Below are 27,761 nucleotides of genomic sequence, written 5' to 3' on the forward strand. Positions count from 1 at the left end.
CAACAAAAACATAGGTTATTCATATGCTATAGAGTAGAAGTGTGTTTTAAGTTTAGATTTAAACATTACCACTGAGGTCTCAGATCGAATCTCAGGTGGAAGAGCATTCCACATCACCAGTGCCCGGATGGAGAACGCCCTCGAACCTGCAGAAGTCTTCTTGGCTCTTGGAATCACTAGTACACCAGCGTTTTCAGAACGAAGGCTCCGGACTGGAACAGAGGGGGAAATTAAATCTGAAAGATATGGAGGAGAAAATCCAAGCATGATTTTGTAAACTACCAAGAGAAGCTTAAAATCACAACCTAAGCTAACAGGGAGCCAATGCAAATTGGCTAAAACCGGGGTCATGTGATCAAACTTTCTTGTCTTAGTTAAAAGCCTCGCTGCGGCATTTTGTACCAGCAGAAGGCTCTTGATTTTGGACTTCGGGAGACCGGAGAGTAGTGCATTACAGTAATCGAGACGGGAAGTAACAAACGCGTGAATTATAATCTCCGCATCTGACTGAGACAGCATAGGACGAATTTGAGCAATGTTGCGAAGATGGAAGAAAGCTGTTCTAGTAATTTTCTTCACGTGTGTTTGAAAGGACAGATTGGGGTCAAATATGACACCTACATTTTTAACTGAAGTTCCCTTGCCTTGGGGCTGAATGACGATACGAAAAGTGCCGTGGATGTTTGCAGTTTCAGGTTTTGATCAGTTGAAAGCCGAATCATGTTTGGAATGTGGATGGGGTCTCATCAGCCGTCATTTCAAAGTCTTTCTAGTCAGCACTCGTACGGTTACCACGTCTGCTTCACAGCCCTGAGGTTTTCCCTTAGCCCTTCTGTTACTGCTTTTCCGTGTGGGGGTTGCTTGCCTGACTTTTCTATGGTTCTCCCAGTTCCTCAGAATTAACAGTCGTCAAATGTCATGTAATGATGAACTTTAGTTCTCACCACTAGGGGCCAGAATGTAGACCAAATACCGTATTTTCCGCACTATAAGGCGCACCAGGTTATAGGGCGCACCCTCAAAAAATTGTTTTTGGTCCTATATTTTCCATACATAAGGCGCACCGGATTATAAGGCGCTACAATGGGAACGTCGACAAAACAGTCAGAAAGTTCAGTCAAACTTATTACCCCCTTAACATTCCCAAAGCTTGCAAAGAAGCAAATACGTGTCGTAGACACGTGCGGATGCGGTGTCCGTACGATGTCACCAAACAAACATTTCTTAGTTTCCATTTTATTTTTTGCTGGCAACTGTGTGGACAGCAAAGTAAGAATTTTATTGTGCAGGGAAACGGGGTTCTTTACTGTGCATGTGACAATAAACGCTTTGAATTGAATTTAGTTTAAAAATAGACTCACCTCAGAAACGTCAAGATCGTTCTAAAGCAAGATACCGGGAAACTATAAATCCGCTTATCCCACCTAAGTTCTCTTGCAGCCTTCACGGTCATTAATGATAGTTCTTACAACCATGAGTGTAGTAAATCCAGGAGAGTAAAATATTTACAAATACAGAATATTCAAAAATGTTTTCTCTATGCCGTAGTGCAACCCAACGTGTGATTCACATTCATCTTTTTCGGCCAATTGCAGGCTTTGTTTCGCCCCTTTAGCCTATGCGAGCCTGTAAATGATAAAAAGGATCCGCCCCCTTTACCTCCGAATAACTTTAGCCAATAGTGACTGATTCAAATGATGATTGACACATTGGTTAGGAAATGAAACGCCGGTATATAAATCCCAGCATACACCGCGGACGACTTCAACTTCGGGGGAAAATCTAATCGGCGGCTGCTTGCTTTAGTTGCAAGACTTTGCGACTTAATATTGATCCATATATAAGGCGCACTGTATTATAATGCGCATGGTCAGCTTTTGATAAAAATAAAGGCTTTTAGGTGCGCATTATAGTGCGAAAAATACGGTATCTTTTGATGGTCTTTTTTTTCATTGTGTAAATGGGCATTAAATCCTCGCATACATTTTAAATCAAAGCCTGACTGAAGATGTGACAGCGGAGCTGTAAAAGTTGTGAATAAACAATCACTTTGTTGACTTGCATCGCTCCTCTTTGTTCTTCTCCCTTCCCTCAGAATGATTTTCCAAATTGCGGTGGCAGTAAATCAGCGATACTTGGCCTCTTGGAAACCGTGAAGAAACGCATGTTGGCTGAATTTTGTCTTGGTGCGTGTGAAATATGAGCTGTAAATGTGGAAACTCCAAAGTTGACAGGTAAAACATTTTGCCGGGATTCGGCCTTCAAACCTTCTCAAAGTTATCTTTGGTGTACAGGGTTGAGTAGGGTTACTTTAACTTGATTACTCTCAATTACTTTTGGATTACTCCAATACCAAATATGCTAATAAAAGACAAAAGAAAGTAAATATGAATAAAATGATGACTCACAACACGTGGTAAGCTTTCTCTCCTGGCTTTGATCTCCGGCAAAACTAACATAAAATGCGACAGAAACAAAATGGAAATAAATCCAAACAGCTTGCCAACATCATTTTTGCCGTTCCATGTATTCCGTTAATCCCCAAGCCTGCACAAAATTTAGTCATTTTATTCATATTTATTTTCTTTTGTCTTTTATTAGCATATTTGGTATTGGAGTAATCCAAAAGTAATTGAAAGTAATCAAGTTAAAGTAACCCTACCCAGCCCTGTCGGTGTACCAAAAGATACATTTGTTTTTGTGTGAAGTTGCTATCCAAAGAGTCATGTTCGAATGGAACAACTGGTTTTGCTTGGAAGCGCTCGCGTCCCAATGTTTATTCTTTTCCCAGTTATGCATTTAAGAGATTGTTTAGCCTGTAATTACCGAGCCTGAGAAGCGGAGACATTTTCGTCTGGAGGATTGTGATGGCTGGACGGTGGCAGCTTCAGGTCGGGGTTTGACTGCACCCGATCGTAAGGTCATAGGCGTATCCAATAGTGGTGTTTTATATGGAAATATAAGTTTGGGGTTTGGTTTGATGGGGTTTTTTGCAAGATGGAACTTGAAATTAAATTCTTGTTTAGCTTGTACATCATGTTTCTCATTCTAAGTATGATTTTTAGGATATATATATATATACTGGACTGTCTCAGAAAATTAGAATATTGTGATAAAGTTCTTTATTTTCTGTAATGCAATTAAAAAAACAAAAATGTCATACATTCTGGATTCATTACACATCAACTGAACTATTTCAAGCCTTTTATTATTTGAATATTGCTGATTTTGGCTTACAGCTGAAAAAAACTCAAAAATCCTATCTCAAAATATTAGAATACTTCCTCAGACCAAGTAAAAAAATAATTTTATAACAGCAAAACTAAATCAAACATTTGAAAATGTCCATTGATGCACTCAGTACTTGGTTGGGAAACCTTTTGCACAGATTACCAGACATGGGGACTTGAGACTTAGTGACTTGGACTCGAGTCGACTCGAGTCGCTGTTTTTATGACTTGTGACTTGACTTGGACTTGGCAATCTAAGACTCGGGACTTGACTTGTGACTTGACTTGCCCAAGAAAAAAATACTTGGGACTTACTTGGGACTTGAAGGTGAAGACTTGAGACTTACTTGAGACTTGCACATGTGTGACTTGGTCCCATGTCTGCAGATTACTGCATCAATCCGGCGTGGCATGGAGGCAATCAGCCTGTGGCATTGCTGAGGTGTTATTGATGCCCAGGATGCTTCGATAGCGGCCTTCAGCTCATTTGCATTTGTAGGTCTGGTGTCTTTCATCTTCTTCTTAACTATACCCCACAAATTCTCAATGGGGTTCAGGTCAGGGGAATTAGCAGGCCAATCAAGGACAGTGATGCCATGGTCAGTGCACCAGTTACTGGTGGTTTTGGCACTGTGGGCAGGTGCCAGATCATGCTGGAAAATGAAATCCTCATCTCCATAGAGCTTTTCAGCAGATGGAAGCATGTAGTGCTCTAAAATCTCTTGGTACACAGTTGCATTTACTCTGGACTTGATGAAACACAGTGGACCAACACCAGCAGCTGACATGGCTCCCCAAACCATTGCTGACTGTGGGAACTTCACACTGGATTTCAAGCAACTTGGATTTTGCTCCTCTCCAGCCTTTCTCCAGACTCTGGCGCCTTGACTTCCAAATGAAATGCAAAACTTGCTTTCGTCTGAAAAGAGGACTTTGGATCACTCTGCAACTGTCCAGTGCTTCTTCTCCATAGCCCAAGTCAGACGCTTCTTCCGTTGTCTTGAGTTCAGAAGTGGCTTGACCATGGGAATACGGCTATTGTAGCCCATTTCCTGGACACGTCTGTGAACTGTGGCTTTTGATACCTGGACTCCAGCTTCAGCCCACTGTCTTTGAAGCTTCCCCAAATTCTGGAAGCGGCTCTTCTTCACAATTTTGTTAAGGCTGCGGTCATCTCTCTTGGTTGTGCAGCGTTTTCGGCCACATTTTTCCCTTCCAACAGACTTTTTGTGGATATGCTTTGAAACTGCACTCTGTGAACAGCCTGCTCTTTGAGAAATTTATTTTTGTGTCTTACCCTCCTGATGGAGGGTATCAATGATGGTCCTCTGGACAGCAGACAGATCAGCAGTCTTCCCCATACTTGTGATTTAGTTTACTGAACCAAGCTGAGTGTTTTTAAGGCTCAGGAAACCCTCGCAAGGTGTTTCGAGTTAATTAGATGATTCAGGTGATTAGTTGAATAGCCTACTTGTATACTTTTTCATGATATTCTAATATTTTGAGATAGGATTTTTGAGTTTTCTTAAGCTGTAAGCCAAATTCAGCAATATTCAAATAATAAAAGGCTTGAAATAGTTCAGTTGATGTGTAATGAATCCAGAATGTATGACATTTTTGTTTTTTTAATTGCATTACAGAAAATAAAGAACTTTATCACAATATTCTAATTTTCTGAGACAGTCCAGTATATATATATGTTGTCCTTATTTTTGTCATGGTTGCCATGGCGCACAATTTGCAGCACCCGTGTGTGTCATGGTTGCCATGGTGCCCAATTGGCCCCGCCCGTGTGGCACCAGCTGCGGCTCATTGACAGATTAGCTTTCCGTCTTTTTAAGCTTACTGCCCTCATTTTTCCTTTGTCAGTCTGTCAACGAACCTCTGCCCCACGAGATCTGGGTTCTGAATCGGTCCTGTTTTCCTGTTTTTCTCCAGTCCGGTATTATTCCCGTTTATTTTTGTCCTGTTTCATTTCGGGTTCCCGTTTAGTTTCCGTCTGTTTTAGTCCCGTTTGTTATATCCTCCAGTTTTTGTTCGTGCCTAGTTTCTCCTGTTTATTTTCGATATCCTGATTCGTTATCTATCTTGTCTGTCCCGTCCTGTTCGGTATGAACTCGGGCAATTGGAATCAATGTCGTCAGTGTCTGGCTTCCTGTCTTTCCACGCCAGACCGGCTGCCTAACGTGCATGACTCCCCATTTTCCGTAAAATAAAGGAAAACTGTATTTCCTGATTGTTTCCGGATAAATATGTTGAGTTTGGAATCTGTGATTATAATATGTAGGATTACCAGTGTAGGCTGAATGATAAAGTATGTTACTGATAAACAAAGCTAACATTTTTAAGTAGATATTATTTTACTGATCTGGCTCGCCTCAGGACCGAAATTCTGGACTCCAGGGACAGACTAACTTTGACATCCCTTGTATATGTCATGTGACCCAAAAACTGATTGATGATTGATTATTACCCGAGCTTATAGGATTTACAATGTCATCTTGAACTGACAAAGCTCAAAACAGGTGTATTTCGCTGCTTAGTCAATATTTCACTCCCCATAATGATTACATTTTTGGATTACAGAGAATATACTATTTTCGGGGGTCAACCTCCCCTTTGATTGTGTAACTCAATACGTTATGCATTACATTGCTACGGATCAACGTCAAAACTATTTACATGTTACAACATTCAAAGCACATTTTATATCAAACTCTTATTGGATCCTGACGACAGGGGGGGTGAAATTCGATAACTTTGATGGATTCTGTCAAACGTGGCCGATATACGAGCGCCCGACTTCAAAAGATTCCACTGTAAGACTTGGCCGTTGGGGAAGCGGGATATCGGCGTCAAACGTAAAACAGATGGATCGACTTTGGCTCGCTCCCTCGATGTGAAAAAAAGAAAGCGAAAACTTCACAGACTCAGAAGTTGTGTTGTATTTTGAAGACAAGGTCTTTAGTGGCTGTAGTTAGCGAGAGGATTGGCAATGAGAGTTGGATGCATCCAGTGTTAGTTACAATTGAACACAATTACTTTTCTCGGTAACGAGTACTGTGACGCGTTATTGATAACATCTTGTAACTATGTCACTTCCTTCATTTTACCTCTGAAAAGTGATGGGTCCCAACAGAGATCTATGGGTCCCCAAAATTGAGTGTTATCGAGGTTGAAATTGTAAATCGGCGTTTCCATGGCTAACCAATGTGTCAATCATCATTTGAATAGATCACTATTGGCTAAAGTTAATCGGAGGTAAAGGGGGCGGATCCTTTTTTTTTTTTTTAACTTTTTATTTCTCACACCAATTTTGACAGAGGTTTGATTCCTCCATCATACATCAACACAAAATATATACACTTGACACACTCATAAATAACAGAAGAAACAACAAAGAAGAAAAAAATACTATTAATAGAAAGGAAGAATAAATGTTCATACAATAGATCCATACAAAAAGAAATATATATATCTATATATATATATATATATATACATATATATAAAATAATAAATCAAAATATACACCCAAAAAAAAAACGAAAAAAAAACAACGCACATAATAAATAGGGGGAGGTGTTTAGACATCAAGTAAAATTTGTGTGATAGGCTTCCATCTTTTCTCAAATTGGTCAAGTTTCAGTTGAAGTTTTGCAGTGATTTTTTCCATAATGTACATTTGCTTTAATTTGTCTCTCCATTGTTTTATGTCAGGAGGTTGTGGTTTCAGCCAGGACACTGTGATCATTTTCTTTGCTACCAGAAGCATTACCCTTAGTATATATTTCTGTTGACCAGATAGTAATTCTTCTGGCAAAATTCCTATTACGTAAGCCTTTGGGTCCAACCGCAACTCCCAGCCAGTGATTAATGGGGCGGATCCTTTTGATCATTTACAGGCTCGCATAGGCTAAAGGGGCGAAACAAAGACTGCAATTGGCCGAAAAAGATGAGTAAATCATCAGTTGAATCTATCACTATTGGCTAAAGTTATTCGGAGGTAAAGGGGGCGGATCGTTTTTATCATTTACAGGCTTGCATAGGCTAAAGGGACAAAAACAAAGCCTGCAATTGGTCGAAAAAGATGAATGTGAATAGCATGTTGGGTAGAACTATGACATAGAGTAAACAGTATTTTACTATTCTGTACTGTATTTGTAAATATTTTACTCTCCTGGATTTACTACACTCACGGATATAAGAGGACCATGGTTGCACATTATTATTGAACGCAAGGACTTCGGTGAGCTACTCTGGCTATATATTTTTCCAGTATTTTGTTTCAGAGTGATCTCAATGTTTGTGTGATGAGTCTTTTTTTAAATTAAACTCAATTCCAAGTGTTTATTGTCATATGCACAGTAAAGTTTGTGAGCGAAAAAGAAAATAGAAACTAAGGAATGGTTGGCATTTCTTGAATCCCAAGACTTTAACCTTCCGAATGATATTTGGAACGATGCATTTGAGTGATTGGTGACATCGTACAGACACTGTTTCCGTACATGTCTGAGACACGTATTTGCTTCTCGCAAGCTTTCGGAAAGTTAAGGGGGTAATAAGTTTGACTGAACTATCTGACTGTTTTGTCGACGTTCCCATTGTAGCGCCTTATAATCCGGTGCGCCTCATGTATGGAAGATATAGGACCAAAAACTATTTTTAGGGTGGTGCGCCCTATGACCCGGTGCGCCCTATAGTGCGGAAAATACGGTAATAAAAATCGATATATTCATTCAGTTTTAATGATCAAATTATTAATTCATTTTCTGCATCAAATTATTGTTGCTAATATACCGATTAAAGGGATAACCACAAACTTGTCTTTTTTTCATTTTCTTAACTTCTTTATACAACATCATCATTTGTAATATAATGCATCAAAGCAAGTGAGCCGTTTGAGAGCCGACTCCCTTGAATGAGTTGAGCCGAAAAAGTCGGTTCTCTAAAAAGAGACGGACTTCCTTTCACTACACAACTCGAGATCGACGTGCAGACGAAAACTAGAACCGCGAGACCAAAACAACATCTGCTGGATCTGCCTGACGAAAAGTTTGGAGTGCGGTAAAAAAAATGTAATTGGGTAATAATGACAATTTGGTGTCAAAAAAGTTGCGTCCCGGGGACGCGCATTGATTTGAGACGATGCGTCCCCAGCAAAAAATCATGCGTCTGGGACGCAGGGACGCGGGCAAACGAGAACACTGAATGCCTTGCAGTTTTTCTACTTTCATCATGCATTGTGCTCTGCATTCTGATTGGCTAAACCCGGAGTCGGCATCCTGAGACCCAGGAGCTTCATGCATTACTTTAGCGCTCCCTGGCACTTATCCAAAAATTACATCAAAAATTGGATTTCTTTATTGAAATTCTTTAAATTTATCAAAGAATGACTACATTTTGTGCAGGCTTGGGGAGTAACAAAATACATGGAACGGCAAAAGTGATATTGGCAAGCTGTTTGGATTTATTTTCATTTTGTTTCTGTCGCGTTTTATGTTAGTTTTGCCGGAGATCAAAGCCAGGAGAGAAAGCTTACCACGTGTTGTGAGTCATCATTTTATTCATATTTACTTTCTTTTGTCTTTTATTAGCATATTTGCTATTGGAGTAATCCAAAAGTCATTGAAAGTAATCAAGTTAAAGTAACCCTACTCAACCCTGCCTCTGACTGCGGAACAGCGAACACTCCCGCATCACTCATGTTGTCACATACAACGCTTGATTAGAGTGAATAAGCGTGGTGTCAGTCATCTGGGGGCTAATTAAAGGATTTTATACATATGACTATAAAGGATTTCATACGATTGACTACAAGTTACATAAATTCAGTTTAATGCAATAGATATTCACTGACTGGGCTTTAGTGCAGTGAAAGTTCAGGGCAGGCATAAGTGGTGAAAGATGTTGTTTATAGGACGGAACGTACTACTGATGGCACATCAGCAAACCCAGCCGTTGTTGGCGCAGAGCGACCAGGCGCTGTTTTGGGAAAACGAGACATCAAGGCGCTGTGTTGAGAGATCGTTGGGCGCAAACAACTGCTTGGCACGCCCATGAGAGGAGCTGAGACGCCATCTTGCGGGGAGAAGTGGGCCAATAAGAAAAAGCTAAAGGACTTCAGAAGGAGGCTTCACACATACTCCAAAGTCACTTTTTCGGCCGTCTCCTGAGTAAACTTAGTTCTTCTGTTAGGAAAAATAAACATCCGCCCCCGTGTGAAAATGTCAGCTTTGCTGGTCATTTTTCTCTCAAGAAATGAACGCGCATAATTGTTGAATGAATGTAGGTCGTGTTTGGTTAATGGAGTGAGATAACTAATTCGAACAATTTGGTAAACGGTACGTTTTGATAGTTAAATTCCCAACATAACTAAGTTCCTTTTTAAATGAAGTAACTAGTAACATTACTAATTACCGTATTTTCCGCACTATAAGGCGCACCGGGTTATAGGGTGCACCCCCAAAAAATAGTTTTTGGTCCTATATTTTCCATACATAAGGCGCACCGGATTATAAGGCGCTACAATGGGAACGTCGACAAAACAGTCAGATAGTTCAGTCAAACTTATTACCCCCTTAACATTCCCAAAGCTTGCAAAGAAGCCATGTACGGAAACAGTGTCTGCACGATGTCACCAATCACTCAAATGCATCGTTCCACATATCATTCGGAAGGTTAAAGTCTTGGGATTCAAGAAATGCCAAACATTTCTTAGTTTCCATTTTATTTTTTGCTGGCAACTGTGTGGACAGCAAAGTAAGAATTTTATTGTGCAGGGAAACGGGGTTCTTTACTGTGCATATGAGAATAAACACTTTGAATTGAATTTAGTTTAAAAATAGACTCATCACAGAAACATCAAGATCGTTCTAAAACAAGATACCGGGAAAATATAAAGCCGCATAGCTCACCGAAGTTCTCTTGCAGCCTTCACGTTCATTAATGATACGTAACCATGGTCTTCTGACAACCGTGAGTGTTGTAAATCCAGGAGAGTAAAATATTTACAAATACAGAATAGTAAAAATTGTTTTCTCTATGCCGTAGTGCAACCCAACCTGTGATTCACATTCATCTTTTTCGGCCAATTGCAGGCTTTGTTTCGCCCCTTTAGCCTATGCGAGCCTGTAAATGATAAAAAGGATCCGCCCCCTTTACCTCCGAATAACTTCAGCCAATAGTGACTGATTCAAATGATGATTGACACATTGGTTAGGAAATGAAACGCCGGTATATAAATCCCAGCATACACCGCGGACCACATCGCCTACGAGGTAAAATCTAGTCGGCGGCTGCTTGCCTTAGTTGCAAGACTTTGCGACTTAATATTGATCCATACATAAGGCGCACTGTATTATAAGGCGCATGGTCAGCTTTTGAAAAAAATAAAGGCTTTTAGGTGCGCCATATAGTGCGGAAAATACGGTATTATTTTTCAATATTTTGCCCAACACCGGGTGCAGCCAGCATGCCCAAAGGGGATTTATTTCCTAGCCAGTGCCATGATGTCCTCCTTAACCTCAAGTGTTGAAGTAAAAGCAGGAAAGGCCACCCAGTCAGCCAGTGGTCAGCTCGCACAATAAGAGGCTGCATTCCAAGTTAAAATAAGGGTTCTTTTTCAATTTCATTTCAAAACGAAGAGCTTGAATCACGCAAATGTTTTGACTCTGTGGGTGGATAAGAGCTGAGCTCTGCTGCTCCAGTCCACCAAATTTGAAGGGGCATCAGTGTTCATTTTACCTCTGAAAAGTGATGGGTCCCGGGGAGTGTTGCGCACGCGCGCAGCTTAGAGCACAAGAAAATCTAGCCAGCGCACAAAAATGAGGGCTCAAAATTACTAATTAAGAAGCGACTTAAGTCAAAGTTACAGTGCGTGAAGGTAAAAATACACGGGTGTCTTAAATGCGGTATTTTGAAGTCAAGTCAGAGTAGAACGAAGTTGAGTAAAGTTAGTAGAGTTGGTCGAGAACCGGCTTCTTCCAATCACCGTGCTGCCGTGGTTCCTGTTTTCCATCAATATCCTTAGCTTTTAGAGTTTTTACTTCTACTAAGAACTCTTAAAAAACTGACCTTAGATAATGAGAAAGTACGCCTTTCTTGAAAATATGGTGGAAATAAAATTTTAAACGTTTTACCGTACAACTTGAAAATAATGGCTCATACCCTTTTTGAGTGGATTAATTTATTCAAATTGATCCTTTTGAACATATTTTAGAGGGTTAAGATGAGAATCTTCGTGAAGATAAACTGTGGGGTGTTTTCCAGTTAAATAGCATGGTTCACATATACTTGAACCAGAAGTCCGTTGTAGTACCAAGACTGACCTGTTAGAGGCAGCGTGGTGCCACAGCTCATGTAGTCATGCAGAAAATACTCAAAAGAAAGATTACAGTAGAAACAGTAAATTCATTAATGCAACTGTGCTTGATATGTTGGTCGTTTTGGTTGTAATATTTCTCAGAATTCACCGTGTGAATATAACTTGTTTTTATGTTCCTAAATATAAAACAATCTTTCACACACACACACACACACACACACACACACACACACACACACACACACACACACAAACACACACGAAGTGTGTGTAACGTTTCAATAATCAGTCTAATTGCATCTCTTGTACGTTTATCAGTACTTGTATAAAGTCAGCTTGTCACACGGGAGGAGCCAGTGCTGCCGAGGTCCTGGCCCAGATGGGCTACTCGACGGTGCTCTCCCGCTTGGGAATTTTATTTACCTTAATGCTTGTTTTTATTAGAGTAATTTTGCCAACATAGAGTTTATATAAGTTTTAACTTTAACAGTGCTTACCAAAAAAATTGGCTGAAAATTATAAATATTTGTCAAAATATCATGTTGATTGTACGTAATTCGCTGTCATTTCGGAATATATTGTTGTACACGAAAAATGCAAATTTATTCTTGTATTCATTCTTAGTCTACTCATTTAAGTTTCGGTTTCTGTACTTCTTCGGCAATTTTATAGAAAAAATTTTGGGAAAAGATATGGTATAGCAGGCGTGTGAAACTCACGGCCCGCTGGCCAATTGTGGGCAGGGGATGGTAGTTTGGGGCCCCCGCCTTCATATGAAAGTTAAATGCGCAATGAAAGATGGGTTTTAGTTTTTATCGATTGATTTATTTTCATATTCGTCATTATTGTTTTTAGTCTTCGATCTTTTCTTTGTGTAGAAAAAGATATCTGACCACAGGGCAATGTTTTTATCCAAGCTTTTCTAATGAAAATTTAGCCCAACCTCATCCAAACCCGAGCTCCGGTGATCCCCCAGTAAATTGTGGTAGAGCTAAGATTCATGGCCCGAGCCCGAACCCGAACCCGAGGCAATTTCGGGCCGGGTCGGGCCTGAAATGTCAGTCATACGGTCGGGTCGGGTCGGGTTCGGTCCTGCTTTTTTTTTTTTTTTTTTTTTAAATTAATTAATAATTATAAATATATGTTCATTAAAAATATATACTTAAACTATGTATGGATACTAGACCAAGGAATACTTGTTATAAAATAAATAATTTGGATAAAACGGAGAAGGAGCTGTAATTGCTTTTAACGGAGCCAGAGCATGCTCTGTGCATGTGACGTGACGTGAATGCTGTCCTCTTAATAATCTTCCCCTCCGCAAATTCGCGTGATTTTGGCCTGGTATCCCCGATATGGAGTCGGACCAACAAGAAGTTAAGGATAAACTCAAGAGAGGAGAACTGACGAGGAAAACGCACTCTGGTAAGAGTTTTAATAAGCGTTTTATATAGAATACGATCGCTTTTGTCGGAAGTGTACATTGACGTTGGTGACATTTTCATCCGCGTTAAAAAACGCAATTTGCAGAATAAAATCACGCTTTATTGTTTAAATAAACGCGTTATATAGACTAGGATCTCCCAATTATTATAATTAGCTCGCTTTATTGTTTTAATAAGCGTTTTATATAGAATACGATCAGGGGGGGGGGGATTTGCATAGGAGTCGGAAAAGGGCACAACACGTCAACACCCCCTCAATGATAGTGCCGCGCTAAAATCTTAAGGACGTACTACTACTGCTGCTGTGGATTATGGCCCAATGATCAAGTCGTCAAAATGACGGACGCCCTTAAATGTTTTCGCTACCTCAAAAAATGATGTAAATGTTTATACAGTTTTATTTAACTTAGGCCTAGATGTTGTAACAAAAGGCAGAGTTTAATTTGTTATCATAAATCACCCCTCCTTATAAATAAAATATGTAATTTCGGGCCCCCTCGGGCCGGGCCAGCAAATCCAGTTAATTAGTCGGGCTCGGTCCGGGTCGGGTTTAATACCCCTCGGGCCTGCGTCGGGCTCGGGTGCTTTTTTTGGGCCCGATCTTACCTCTAGTTTGAGACCCCTTGGCTGTATGCTAGCTTAGATGCTAACCTGACTTCAGTGATAACTATTCTCCATGAGACATGTAAAAATAAATAAAGTATCTATCTAATATTTTTCAATGACAAATTTTAACGCTGTGCAACCAAATATTTGGGTTGCCTCAAATTTGGTTTTGAATGTACTCAAAGTAGGTTCCCGAACGCTTCCTTGATTTGCCCGCGTTAAAATAAGGCATGCATGTGGGTGGGTAGGTAATTATTTGAGTTTGGTCAGGAATATTGAAATTCTGACGCAACAGGAACTACTCAATCTTTGAGGTTCAAAGGTCATGCCGGATCGGTTCGTTTGGGTTCACATCACCTTCTCACCTTTGAATGGTTACAGAGATCCTTTTAGTCAAATATTGGCTAGGTCGGGAGTCAGCAACCAGCACCCATGCGACTCTTAGCTAGTCCCTTGGCGCTCATCGAAAATGTTTGATAATGGAAAATGATAGTGATCTTTACTGTAGGAGGACAAAGATGATACATTCTTTCCATTTTCCAGTGAATATAGATTAGGGTGGTCCTTATTTTTCGACTTTTAAAATTTCATGCTCTGACCCCTTGAATATGTTCCAATATATACAAAACGTAATTAGGCAAAGTTTCATCAAAATCAAAGGATATTTAGAGGTCGCTCAAGGCCTCTGAAATTTTGGTATGAAAAATAAGGATTTTTCGCACATTATATCAGACCTAGTGTACAAAGTTACTTGTAACTTTTCTTGTGTTACAATTATAAGCAATGGACTGAAATTGGATGTTCTAAAACGCCGTACACATAGGGTTAAGATTTCCGTTTTTTCTCGAAAATTGCCAAAATTTTACCATTTTGGGAAATTTCAAAGTCGTTGAGCTACCTCTAAATATTATCCAAATTGTTCAAAATTGCACACAGTGTGTTTTTATCGATATAAGAACATATGCGGGGGGTCAGAGCCCAATATTTCAAAAAAAAAAAATTCGACCCCCATTAAGGACCACCCTAATATAGATACATACAGTATATGTTCTATTCCTTATATATATATATATATATATATATATATATATATACACATTATATATATACACAACGTAAATTCCAGACTATAGAGCGCACCTGATTATAAGCCGCACCCACCACATTTTAAGAGGAAAACCGATTTTTGTACTTACACAAGCCGCACCTGTATATAAGCCGCATGCGCCCACAATAAAAAATGTAACACAAACACAATATTAACCCAAACCCGACTTTAAGTCCCGCGATTGAAACTAAATGTCCTTCAAAGTACACAGTCCAAAAATCACAGCCGGCAAAATGAACAGAAAATGATACCGGTACTTAAGGTTTGATGCAGACCTGCAGAGTCCGGGTCCCATTGAAAGTAATCCAAGGAAAAAAGTGTATATTTCCAAAGGTAAGGGTGGGAAAAATATATATCCATTATTGTCCGCCGCGTCCACAAACAGGTCTCACACCTTTACCCCACTTCCCGTCACCCCGCTTCTGTTCTGCCCCTTCTTTTTTATTCGCCCGTGCAGAATAAGTGTCTAAAATAAATACATTACAAAAATATACAGTTGCAAATACATATTATACATGGTTACACATATTTAAAAAAAAAAAAGCCGGTATGCCGAGAGAGTTTTCAAAGCTTTAATAATAATAATATAACTTTCACCCCAAACGGTGCCTGTGACAGGGAAGTTAATGGTAGCAACACGCTCGCAATACAGTAAAGGGGTCTGTTAAAAAAACATACCGTACTTGTAAAAATCATGGTAAACCGTCCTCATCTTCCACATGTGCTGTGTCATGTGCCTTTCTTTTTGCATTTTGCATGATGATGGTATGTTTACGCAAATTTAATTTATGCGCAAGCCAAGAAGTTGCAGTCTTCCTCAGTGCATATATTCCACCGGTCTAAATCTTACCTTTTGTACTCGAGCGCCGCTGGCGGCCGTTAGAAAAATTACATAAATTGGCCGCATCACTGAATAAGCCGCAGGGTTGAAGGTTTGGGAAAAAAGTAGCGGCTTATAGTCCGGAATTTACGGTATATGCGTTCAATATGGCTATTTTAACATTTTGGATTAGGTAAACAAATGACATTTATGAATCATTAAGGATATGGACACTGGGTTTTAAGAATTCATTTGTATTTTTGTTTGTGTATTTAAGGTGAGTGCATTTGACCACTAGATGGCACTATATTGTCTAATGTGAACAAAAACCAGTGCTAAGAGCACAGCGTAGCAGCGAGATGCCAGACAAACATGATTGATGATGAGGTTGGGATTCCACTATGTAAAGGAAATACAAATGTCTCAACCTATGATTTATTCATTAAAAAACAACGTTAGTACTCTATTATAGTTTATGCATACCTGGTATTCAAATGAATGTTTTTTTAACAGAATGAAAATACTTTTGTGCCACGCTGTCCCTTTAAAGTTTGGAGTGGATGAACACCACCAAGTTGTCCGCTGGAGATGATTTGCTAGTTGTTTAGTCACTTCCTGTTTATTATATTTTCTTTTCTGCGAAACACATGCTCAGCTGTATTGAGTTTGGGACAATGAGTTGGCCACAGAAGCGAATTCCATTTCTCATCGTAAGAAGAATTTGAAAAGTCAGGTTTAATAAATGATTAATAATTAAACATTTTTATTGTTGCCAGTCATTGATTTATGATAAATAATTTCATGTTTGATATTTTTAAAAATTACAACCATTTCCTATCACAAAGAGTCTCAAAGGGCTGCACAGATCAAAGACTATTGCAAACTACAGACTATTATGACACCATCCCCTTATATTGTCAACATAAAATATAGCTTATTCATAGATGTTCTCATTCAACTTCACTATTTCTAAATTTTCACAAGATACGATGACTATTATTAATACAATTGGTATGTAACATATTATTGTGCTGAGCGAGGCACGCAATTCTCTTGCCTCCTGGCAGAGGGCGATAGTGAGGCCGAGGCGTGATTTGGCGAACATCTCGGCCCCAAATAATAAACTAAGTGATAGCATTAGCAAGCTAACAGCAAGTCAAGCCATTCAGTAATTTGTTTTGTCGTTGCACGGACCTTTGTCATGATGCAGAATGACCTACCCTTTCTAGTTTACTCAAAAGAAGCAGTACGTAATGTATTACTCTGCTGAGCAGGTGCAGAGTGAGGCACGCAATTTTCTTGCCTCATGGCAGAGGGCAAGAGTGAAACCAAGGATTCTGATTCTGTAAAGCAGCGGAGCACATACTTCATTTATACCGACTCGGTGCACTTAGGGTTGGGTGCAATGTTCCCTGTAATTTTCCAGGGGTCTGAGGGTTCACACAAAGTCGGTGAGCAACGCCTGAAACAACAGTGAGCAACCATAATCCCAAGTGTGGCAAGATAATTAATTATCAAACATGTCCAAAACTTGACATCAAGTTACATTTTGCTGAGTTTCCGGCAATGCAAAATTATTTTTTTCTTTTGAATGAATTGATTCAAGTACTATTGCAAAGGTTGTACGGCCTACAAACGTCGTTTGTTCTTACAATTCTTTCACAAGATATCCATTTCTTTTTATTTCCTGATATATTTTGTCGCATAATATTAACATTTTTGGGGGCTTATTTCGTCGGTTGTGAGATACAGAACTGTACCTAATCACATTCTTAAAATAAAATCTCATTGTGTTTATTTTTTTAGAGCTGTTACTTTTTTCTTTTTGTATAAATATTTCCTTCTTTTTTTCTCTTCCTTTTGTTTCTTTTTTCTCAGCTTTTTACTACTTTTTCATTTTGGTATTTTTTTCTTTTTTGTTCTATTCCCCCATTCCTTTAAGTCATTTTGTGCATAATTTTACTTAATATTTGGTCATGTTTGGGATTAAAGAAGCAAAAACAACCCGAAGAGCCGTTTAGAACCCAAAAGAGCCGGTTCCTTTTAGTGAGCCGAGCCGAAAGCCGCACCATATATTTTGAGACCAAATTCAACAAAACCGTCAACCCTATCTAGTTGAAAACCCTCCTCTTTGTTTCTGAACTCTGAACTGTGACGGTGAGATGAAGAGCATGCTGGGACCATGCATGCACACTGGGTTGCCAGTCAGATTTGAAGCAATAGCCAGTTTGTATACATTCCGGAAACTCTGGAAGTGGCAAATATCAGCCAAACTGAAGTTTTTTTTTTACTTCGCAACTAGAGGCAATATTTCCTGTTCAGGTACTTCATGACCTAAAACTTTCATATGTAGAGCCGTTCGTAAGTAGAGGTACCACTGTATATCTGAACATCTGAATTAAAACTATTTTCTTTTTAATATGTAAGGCTTAACAACTTTGAATGTTTTTCAAGTATATTTCATGCATTTGAGAGCTGTGCGATCAAGGATTTTGGTATGGATTAACATTAAGTAAAAAATATAAGCCACTATCTCCTATATCGATAACAAGTACTTATAGTTCCATCATATCCTAGTTTAAATCAATTGTCTAATCAAAATAATCCTTTTTCTTTGTTTCTTTGCAAATGAAACATTAATTTGGTGGAAGGAAACTGCTTTTACCTTCCTCTGCATGTTGTTTTACATCCGGGTTGTAAAGCGATAGTTCGGGCACAACAAGACAAGCTCAGTTTCTTTCAAGTTTTGATTACAGAATATTCCGGCCAAAAATAAGCTAAGATCATTCGCTAAAAAATTCAGAATGACACAGTGAAAATGGCTGATCATTACTTTTATACTAGGAGGGCAGTCCAAGAGTCGAAACTTAAGAACATTGAAAATGGCGGGCAAGCTCTTTATATTGAAAGGGCAGGAAAAACAAATCAAAACAAAGTAATGCGGGAGTGGAAATATCCTAATGATGACTACAAAATAAAACACAACTGAAACAATAGACAAGCTGAATAATAACGACTGAATAAACCACTAGGCTATTGTTCAAATATAGATAATAGTCTTTATTACTCTTTTTTCCCCTGTTGTTTTTCTTTAGTCGAAAAAACATTATCCAATAAACTTCTTCCTCTCTTGAAAAAAAGTCCTTGGAGAAATATGACACTGACCCTTGTTTCAGCGTCAATATTATTGATTGTTGGATCGGTATGTGCAGCCCTAATGCATTCCAGCCATATCTTTGCTCACTTCACCAAATTGAGTCAATTGTTAAGAGATACTTGCAAATTTTCTCTTGAAATCTGGTGTCTTGTTTTTTGTCTGGCACGCCTTTCAAACTTTTCACTGAGGATCAAGAAAATGGCAAGCTAGTCATGTTACGCATAATACGTATTACGTGATCGAGTAACTTTACACTTGAAAGGGGGACAGGCACTCCAGAGGTTCCTACTATTGGTGCACAAATACAGAGAATGTCAATGTTCTTTGTTTGTTTTATAGGGTCAGAGAGGGCTCGCTTGAAAAAGAAGAAAAAAAAACGCCCCAGGGAAGAAAAAAAGAAATATAAATATAAATAATTATCTAAAAAGAAAAAGAACATTAGAACATGAAACAAATACATGTTAAAATTAGATAACCGCACAATAAACATACAATGAGAAGCACATAATGTGAAAAAGAAAAAGGTAACAATGAAAATATTCATTAACCTTTTTGCCTCCGGTTCCTTGAAAAACTGATCCAATGACGTCTGACTTTGATAATCCGTCAGAAATATGATAGTGATAGCCCGACTTCAACACTTATTCCCGGTGATTCCTTTCAAAAAATTCTGAGACTTCATTGAATTTTGCCAAAATGTCTTTATTTTGAGCAGATTGAATCATGGCTGTGTTCTCCTCCCCGCTATCTTGCCGAAACCCCTCCTCCTTGTCGTCTCTGAAATCTGACGGTGACACGAAGAGCATGCCAGGAGCACGCATGTGCACTGGGTTGCCAGGCACATTTGAAGCGATAGCCAGTTTGTTTACATTCGTCAAACTCTGGGAGTAGCTAATAGCAGTGCGTACTGTACTGTACTTTTGACTTTGTATCCTGGAACGCCTTTGTAACCAGAGGCAATATACCTGAAACTTTCGCGTGTAAAGACATTCCTAAGTAGAAATACCACTGTATTTCTATAATGGTTGTTTTATTTAATTGAAACGAATGAGAGGACGTTTGATAAGTAAATCATACTTGCTCTCACATTATACTCTCACACAACTATACTCTCATACTACACAGTAATATCCATGCATAAACTCTGTTATACTCTCTCATACATATTACTATACTCTCATAAACACACTAATATACTCTCTCACACACACTATTATACTATCTCACTCATATCACTATACTCTTATACATACACAACTGCACAACTATACTCTCATACATACACATTAATACCCATGCACAAACTCTACTATACTCTCTCATACATATTACTATATTATCCTACACACATTAATATACTCTCATACACACATTACTATACTCTCATAAACACACTAAAATACTCTCTCACACACACTACTATACTCTCTCACATATATTACTATACTGTTATACACTCAACTGCACAACTATACTCTCATACATACACAGTAATACCCATGCACAAACTCTACTATACTCTCATACATATTACTATATTCTCATACACACATTACTATACTCTCATACACACATTAATATACTCTCATAAACACACTAGTATACTCTCTCACACACACTACTATACTCTCTCACACAGATTACTATAAATCCATACACACAGTACTGTGTTATCTCACTCATACTCCAGTTGGACGTTGACCTGTACAGTATATACACACGGGTTATTTTGCATCGCCATGGTAACCAAAAGTACCCAAAGTAAAAAAAACATGAGGTGAGGTAATCATTACACTTCATTTGAAAGACACTTACAGGAATAACAATTTTAATGGTATGTGAGAAAGACTAGTAGTGTGTGAGAGAGAGTATAATAGTTTGTGTGAGAGTTTATGGTAGTAGTGTTTGGGAGTATAGTAGTGTGTGTGTGTGTGAGTATAATTGATTGTGAGTGAGTCTATGATGGTGTGTGTGTGTGTGCCAGTATGACAGTATGTGTGTGAGAGTATAGTAGTATGTGTGTGAAAGGAATTTGGTTTGTTAATGAGAATGTATTTGTATGTGTGAGAGTGTAGTAGTGTTTGTGCATTGGTATGACTGTCTCTGTATAAGATTATAGTTGGTACATGTTTTAAAAGTATGATATCACGGTATATATGAGAGCAAATAGAATTTACTACTCAAAAGCCTCTCATAGAAATCCCTCGAGTGGACTTTGCAAGGCGTTTCTCGTCTTCTTCACACCTTTCCAAAGCATTTATGTAAGGTTGACTGAAGTCTCGAAATGGTCCAGACGTATGAAAAGTGAGTGCGGATGTTTGTGTGTATATGCCTTTTGATCGCCTGGCAACCGCTTTAGCGCTTTCCCCGCGTCTCGCTCACAGTTAGCTAAGCTGGGATGGCTTCCAACTCACCTGCAACTTGCGAGAAATTCATTCAACTGCTCCCTGCAGCACGCTAGCTTAAATCGAGTGCCTTCTTATCGTTTTTTAGTATTTTCCCACGATTTGCACTTCTACTACACTAGCAACTTTAGCTAATCATGCTCCAGAGGGTCATCAAATTAGCCATTGTCAGATATTTGGAAAAATGCGGTATATTAGGTTTCATTAATCTTCTGTAGTGGGTTTGCATTAAGGGCAGCCAACGGCGCAGTGGTTAGGCGCATGTGCGGCACAGTTCATGTCTTGGGAACCTCCTGCGTGGGTTCAAATCCAGCTCCAGACTGCAGAGTTTGTATGTTCTCCCCGTGCTTGCGTGGGTTTCCTCCCACATTCCAAAAACATGCATTTCAGGTGGATTGGCCGGTCCAAATTGTCCCTAGGTGTGAATGAGCGAGTGAGTTGTCTGTCCCCGTGTGCCCTGCGATTTGCTGGCAACCAGTTCAGGGTGTCCCCTGCCCACTGCCCGATGATTGCTGGGATGGGCTCCAGCCCCCCCGCGACCCTACTGAGGATAAGCGGTGTGGCTGATGAGATGAGATGGGTTTGCATAAATCACCCACGGAACACTGTTGTTGAGTAGAGCGTTTCAGTGGGACAGGTTACAGAGTTGCGCTGTGCCTTCTTCCGGTTAGAGAGATAGCAACTTGTTATTGTTGTGCCCTGTTTTGAAGAGCTATGTCAATAAAGTTCTGACAATTATCACTCCTCCTTTGACTCCCATTCTTACATGCTGTAATTCTCATTTTATCTGTGGGAATATAAACGCGTGAATTCATGTTTAATCAAAACCAAATGAGTTATTCATGTATTTTCTATTAAACATCATTTTGGGGTCAGGGGGGCTGAGAATACCGGAGATCGGTTAATCTGTATACTCGGATAATCCGGATAATTTTCTCCGCCAATTTGAATCCGGATTAGCAGAGTTTTACTGTAGAACCATATTTCAGGCTTCTAATTTACAGATGTATTTGTGAAAAGAGGCATATATTGCTCGTGAGGCATAGGTTCTGTATCATTGACAGGTGTCAAACAGGCGGCCCGCGGGCCAGATCAGGCCCGCTAAGGGATTGAATCCGGCCCGTGAGACAACACTCAGAGAAACGCAAGAGAAAAACAAGCTGCAGGTTGAAATATGTCTACTTGATGTTGCCAAAGACACTGTACTTGTATTTTTTTCTCTCTCTTTTTTTCCTCTCTCTTTCACTCTCTGTGTCTCTTTTTTTCTCTTTCTTTGTTCCTCTTTGTCTCTTTCTCTCTATGTGTCTTTTTACCTTCTTTTGCTCTCTTCCTTTTTCCCTTTCTTTTGTAAAAATGTAACAAAATACTGCAAAAGAAGAGTTCCTGGCTGCATTCCCCTTCAGCACAGTGAAGGAAGTGTACTGTGTGTGCAGATATCCGCCCACCCTTACCGCTCACCTTATTTAATTGCTCTGTGTGCTTAACAGGCCATGTGTGTTTACAGTTTGTTCTGTGGGTTTTCATTATAGTGTATCCCAACAGTGGACATACATTATATAATGAGCTTCCATATAAAATATTCCTCAGCGCGGACAGACAAAACGGGGTCTGATGGTGTGACATATTGACTGTAAACTGTAGTAAAAACTGTTTCCTTCATTAATGGAACCGAATCCTTTTCCTTACTAGTGCCATGTTAGCTTAGCACGTATCAAACACAGTTTCGAGCAGGGTTCTCCAAGGACACTCTAAGAACATTTAAGTTACCTGCAGACCTGTTTTGAAAATAGCATCTCCAGTGCTGGGTGATTGTGATTTTCTATGCTTGTAAAAAAATGTTTTTTTTAGCAGTTGACCCGGTCTATTTAACCCTACATCCAACAATTAACCCGGTAATAACATAGTAATAACATGATAAGATGCTATATTAGAAATGCATTATCAAACTCGGTGCTCTTTGCACTATCTAATAACAAAAAGTAGCTTAGCCTGATTTAGAGCATATCAGAATTGCATTGACACAGAGAAAATTCGCACGAGCATCATTTTATTTCCGAGCCGTATGTATTCGCGAAAATAGCCATTTCTGGCTCGTGAGCCATAGGTTCCCGATCTCAGTAGTACAGGGATCCAACAACGGTAAACAAGTGGCCCGCTTTGAATTCTGTTATGCAATGGCCAATAAAGGCCTTCGGACTTTAGACACTTGGACATGACTCAGGTTTATGAAGCAATGACAATAAAATGAGAGCAGAAGAGGCAAAAAAAAAAGGGACGAGGTGACCGACGTGACCCACAGATTGCGGATCGATGCTTTTGTCAATGTGAGGGCATGACCAGACACACATAAGACTAGAGTGATATATGTGCATTTTACAGTGACATTTTTGGAGTTTGTGAAAAGGTTTCAGTACATACGCAAGTACTGATTTGAGGTTTGTATGTGTAGTACTTCACTGTTGGCAAAATGCAGTGGATTACTAATATGTATGTCATCAGAGCAGAGGTAATATCGGGTCTAAAGAAATCCAGCCCTAACCTTACTAATTAGATTAATTCGCAGGACTGACCTTAGGTGGGAAAATATGTCCCTAAGACAACTAGTCAAAAAAGAAGCCCTTACTGTAAAGAGACCATAAAAAGGCCGGTTTGCCAAAAAGCCACATGGGATACACAAATATCAGCAGATGAGACCAAAATGTAACTCTTTGGCTGAATTCAAAGTGTTATGCTTGTTGTAAGAGTAACACTACGTCATCCTGAAATACCGTCCCCCCTGTCAAACATGGTGGTGGCAGCATCATGCTTTAGGGTTGCTTCTCTTCAGTGGGGACTGGTAAGATTTTTAAGAGTTGATTGGGAGATGGTTCAAGCTAAATACAGGGCAATTCCGGCAGAAAATCTGTTGGATTGAGCAACAGACCTAGGTCAAACTAGTTAGATCAAACTAGGTCAAACGAGTTTGCCGCGGAAACCTCTACCTCGTTATTGTTTTTTTCCGTTGCAAACAAAGCAAGCAGTTTGCTGTAGTGAAAGGAAGTCCGTCTCTTTTTAGAGAACCTGCTTTTTCGGCTCAACTCATTAAAGAGAGCCGGTTTTCAAACGGCTCACTTGCTTTGATGCATTATATTACGAATTATTATGTTGTATAAAGAAGTTAAGAAAAAAGGAAGTATAAAAGGAGAAAATGAAAAAAGACAGGTCTGTGGTTATCCCTTTAATCAGTATATTACCAACAACAATTCAATGCAGACAATGAATTCATAATTTGAATAAGAAAAGGTATTATTTTACTTAATTATATTTGCATGTATTTTTTCCTTCTACAGTGAACGTCCAAGCTACTTCATTTTGGAACTTTTTTTATTATAAACCTCATTCATGTCGAGCAACTCAGGATCTCACAACAAAATGTTAATCAACAATATATACGATATATATGATATAGCGAAGCACATGTACAATATAACATGTTAAAAACACGTTTGAAAATAAAATATGTTGTAATATTTTTTTGTATTTTGTAAGGGAAAATACGACAGTTTGTAAGGGCATGGAGCCCTGGAGCGTGACAAGTATGCAATTAGGATTTTGATCTGGAATAACCGAAGATCCGGATGATAAAATCCGGAATAAACGATTTTTCGTAAGAAATACATTAGAAATCATACAGAGCAAACTTTGTACCCGGATTTCGCGGATAAACCGGATCCGTATTACCCGAGTTTTACTGTATGTCAAAAAGATCCTGGGGCGGAGGCATGATTTGGCAAGGCATCTCCAAAAACAACCATATGAGTGAAAAAACTGTCGGCGTTTGTGTTTTTCTCTCTCACTCTTAAACATGACGTCCGAGCTCCAGCTGTTTTTGAGAGCTTTGGCGCTTGTAAGCCGCAGCAGCTTTTAGCCATGTGTGCGCTGCGTGCCCCCTTTTTTTCCCCGCTGCTCGTGAAAGTCAAACCTGAGCCACAACGCATGAATCTTCTTCACCAATGACAACGCGCCTCTCACTCACAACTTTTATTCTCATTAGATCGTAAAGATCATACACTCGGGCCTTCAAATAGAAGTGACCAGATGTATACGGGTTTTGGGGCATTTTTTTGTGGTTCCATTCGAATCGTCCCTTATTTTGCGGATGATATTTGATTTATGAACAGGGACGTCATGCATCGCTACGAATTAAAGTTTACTGTCACCCCAAAAAAACATCAAAGAGTGTAACACTTTGGTGGGCTCCCGGAAGCGTCAACACTGTTGGAATGCTCGTCAACCTGTCGCTAATGCGTAGCAGACTACATCTACTGTACTAGGACTGGGTCCAGTACGTGTTTTTCTCTTGCATTAAACTGGTAAGTGTACCACAAGTGTGGTGAGGTTTGTGTCTGTTAAAGTCAAATTTAGAAAACCCATCAATATGGCATAATTGAAACCGTTTGCAAAGAAGAGTGGGCCAAAATTCCTCAACTGCGTTGTGAAAGACTCATTACCAAATATGTTAACCTACCAACCAAAGCAGAAACCATTTTTTCCTCTAAATATAATTATCAAAGAAATTAGGAGAATAAGAAAGGACTAAATAGTTAACTTGTGCAATTTGATCCAGTAACTTTGTCAAAGTTCAAATATCTCATCTCATCAGCTGTGTCGCTTATCCTCAGTAGGGTCGCAGGGGTGCTGGAGCCCATCCCAGCAATCATCGGGCAGTGGGCAGGGGACACCCTGAACTGGTTGCCAGCCAATCGCAGGGCACACGGGGACAGACAACTCACTCGCTCAGTCACACCTAGGGACAATTTGGACCGGCCAATTTACCTGAAATGCATGTCTTAGGGATGTGGGAGGAAACCGGAGTGCCCGTAGGAAACCCATGCAAGCACGCGGAGAACATACAAACTCCGCACAGTAAGGCCGGGAGCTGGATATGAACCCACGCAGGAGGTTCCCACGACCTCAGAACTGTGCCGCACACGCGCTACTGCGCCGCCGTGCTGCCCAAGTTAAAATATCCCGCCCTTAAATATGAATATTCGGGAGATTTGCATCATGTAGGATCTGTTAACCAGTACTAAATCTATCTCACCACAACAGACACTCCGCTACTTAAGACCATTCGACTCGAAAAACTGTAGATACGAAAACATTTTTCGGGATGTCGAAAATATCCGGACATCGCTGTAAGTTAGATTTTGTATTGTTTTCACCTTTTTCCGAGTACAGGACAATACTGTAGTGCTTCTTTTTGCCACTACCGGCATGTGGCGCTGTGAGAGGTCACCTAGCATCCACCCCGAAGAAGAAAAATCCGCTTCCTCTTCCTAGTTCGTGTGTCAATATTCTATATTGTATCTCCAGTCCGCAAATTAGTTTATTGCACATTATTTTTCATGTTTCAGTGGAACTGTTTAAATCTAGGCTTAAAGCTCATTTCTATGCTATAGCTTGTGAATGACCTATATTTCACGTTAGCAATATCTGTGTATTAGTTTGTATCCTGGAAGGGGGGATGACCTCATGTGCGGTCCCTTACCAAGGTTTCTTCGTTTACCTCATATTGAGGTTTTGGGTTTTTCCTGGCCCTTATGTAGGTTTTAGCTCAGGGGATGGTGTCATAATAGTCTTGTTTGCAATTATCTGTGCAGCCCTTTGAGACTCTTTGTGATGAGAATAGAAAAAAATAGAATAGAATATACCTTTATTGTCATTATTACAAAATGGGTTAACATATTGTGACAACGAAATTGCGCATGACACTCCAGTTTCACACATTCACAGTGAGGTAAAAAAGCCAAGAAGATAAAGGAACAAAGAAGATAAGGTTATATAACAAGATTAAGGGCTATAAGCAATTTTCACCCCAAAATGTTTGTACCTGAAATAGAATCCTTTATTTATATTAAGCCTGTTTTGTACTGACATTACAAAGTGATTGGAAGTCAGTTACGTAACCTCAAGCCAAAATGGAAACGTGTTTATCACGTTACTTCAAGTTTCAATGCAAAACAATATGGAACGTGTTCTTCTCTATTTTCCTTTCAAAGAATTACCTCCCAGGCAGATTCTCTCATTTCCCTCATCAGTAGAAAGTGGTCATGGTGAGTGTGTTGTCGTTAAGTTTTACAATACAGCGATTTAGGTTATTACACTTGCAAGGCAGCTAACAATGCATTTGCGTTTTATATGCCTTTACATAATGGGTCAGTCTCTATCAATTTATTTTAGCAGTAGTTACCTAATTTGAACTGATGTTGTGAATATGATACTTAAAGCTGCTCTGCGGGGGGTTTCTGGTTTTACAATGTTTTTGGGGGTCGTTTTACCATTTAGTTTTTATCACATTTGCTGGAGTTTAAAATGTGCATTGCAAAAAGCTTAATGAAAAACGACAAGACTTTTCTGGGGGGGATACTTTCACTTACGGTACTTTGTTATTCAAATTTGTATAATGAGACTCAAAGGGCCATTTGAAAAACTTCATTCAATAAAAGAAAAACACAACTCGTTTAAATAATAAGCAAAAAATATCTGAACTATCTCAAAAACGTGCATTCTTTTTTAAGTACTGTACTTGTAGGTTGCAAAATTTGCATCTACTTACTACAGGGTTGGGTAGGGTTACTTTAACTGGATTACTTTTAATTACTTTTGGATTACTCAAATACCA

At 39.3% G+C, this 27,761-nt stretch overlaps 1 long non-coding RNA gene across 1 annotated transcript in view; it reads right to left on the bottom strand.

The window, feature by feature from the left end:
- Positions 1-27,761, bottom strand: part of LOC148372753 (uncharacterized) — a 69,112-nt gene that overhangs the window by 19,470 nt on the left and 21,881 nt on the right. The gene's annotated exons all lie outside the window — the stretch shown is intronic.

This window comes from Urocampus carinirostris, chromosome 2 (genome assembly GCF_059441175.1).
Source record: "Urocampus carinirostris isolate Australia breed hairy pipefish chromosome 2, RoL_Ucar_1.0, whole genome shotgun sequence".
NCBI lineage: Eukaryota > Metazoa > Chordata > Actinopteri > Syngnathiformes > Syngnathidae > Urocampus > Urocampus carinirostris.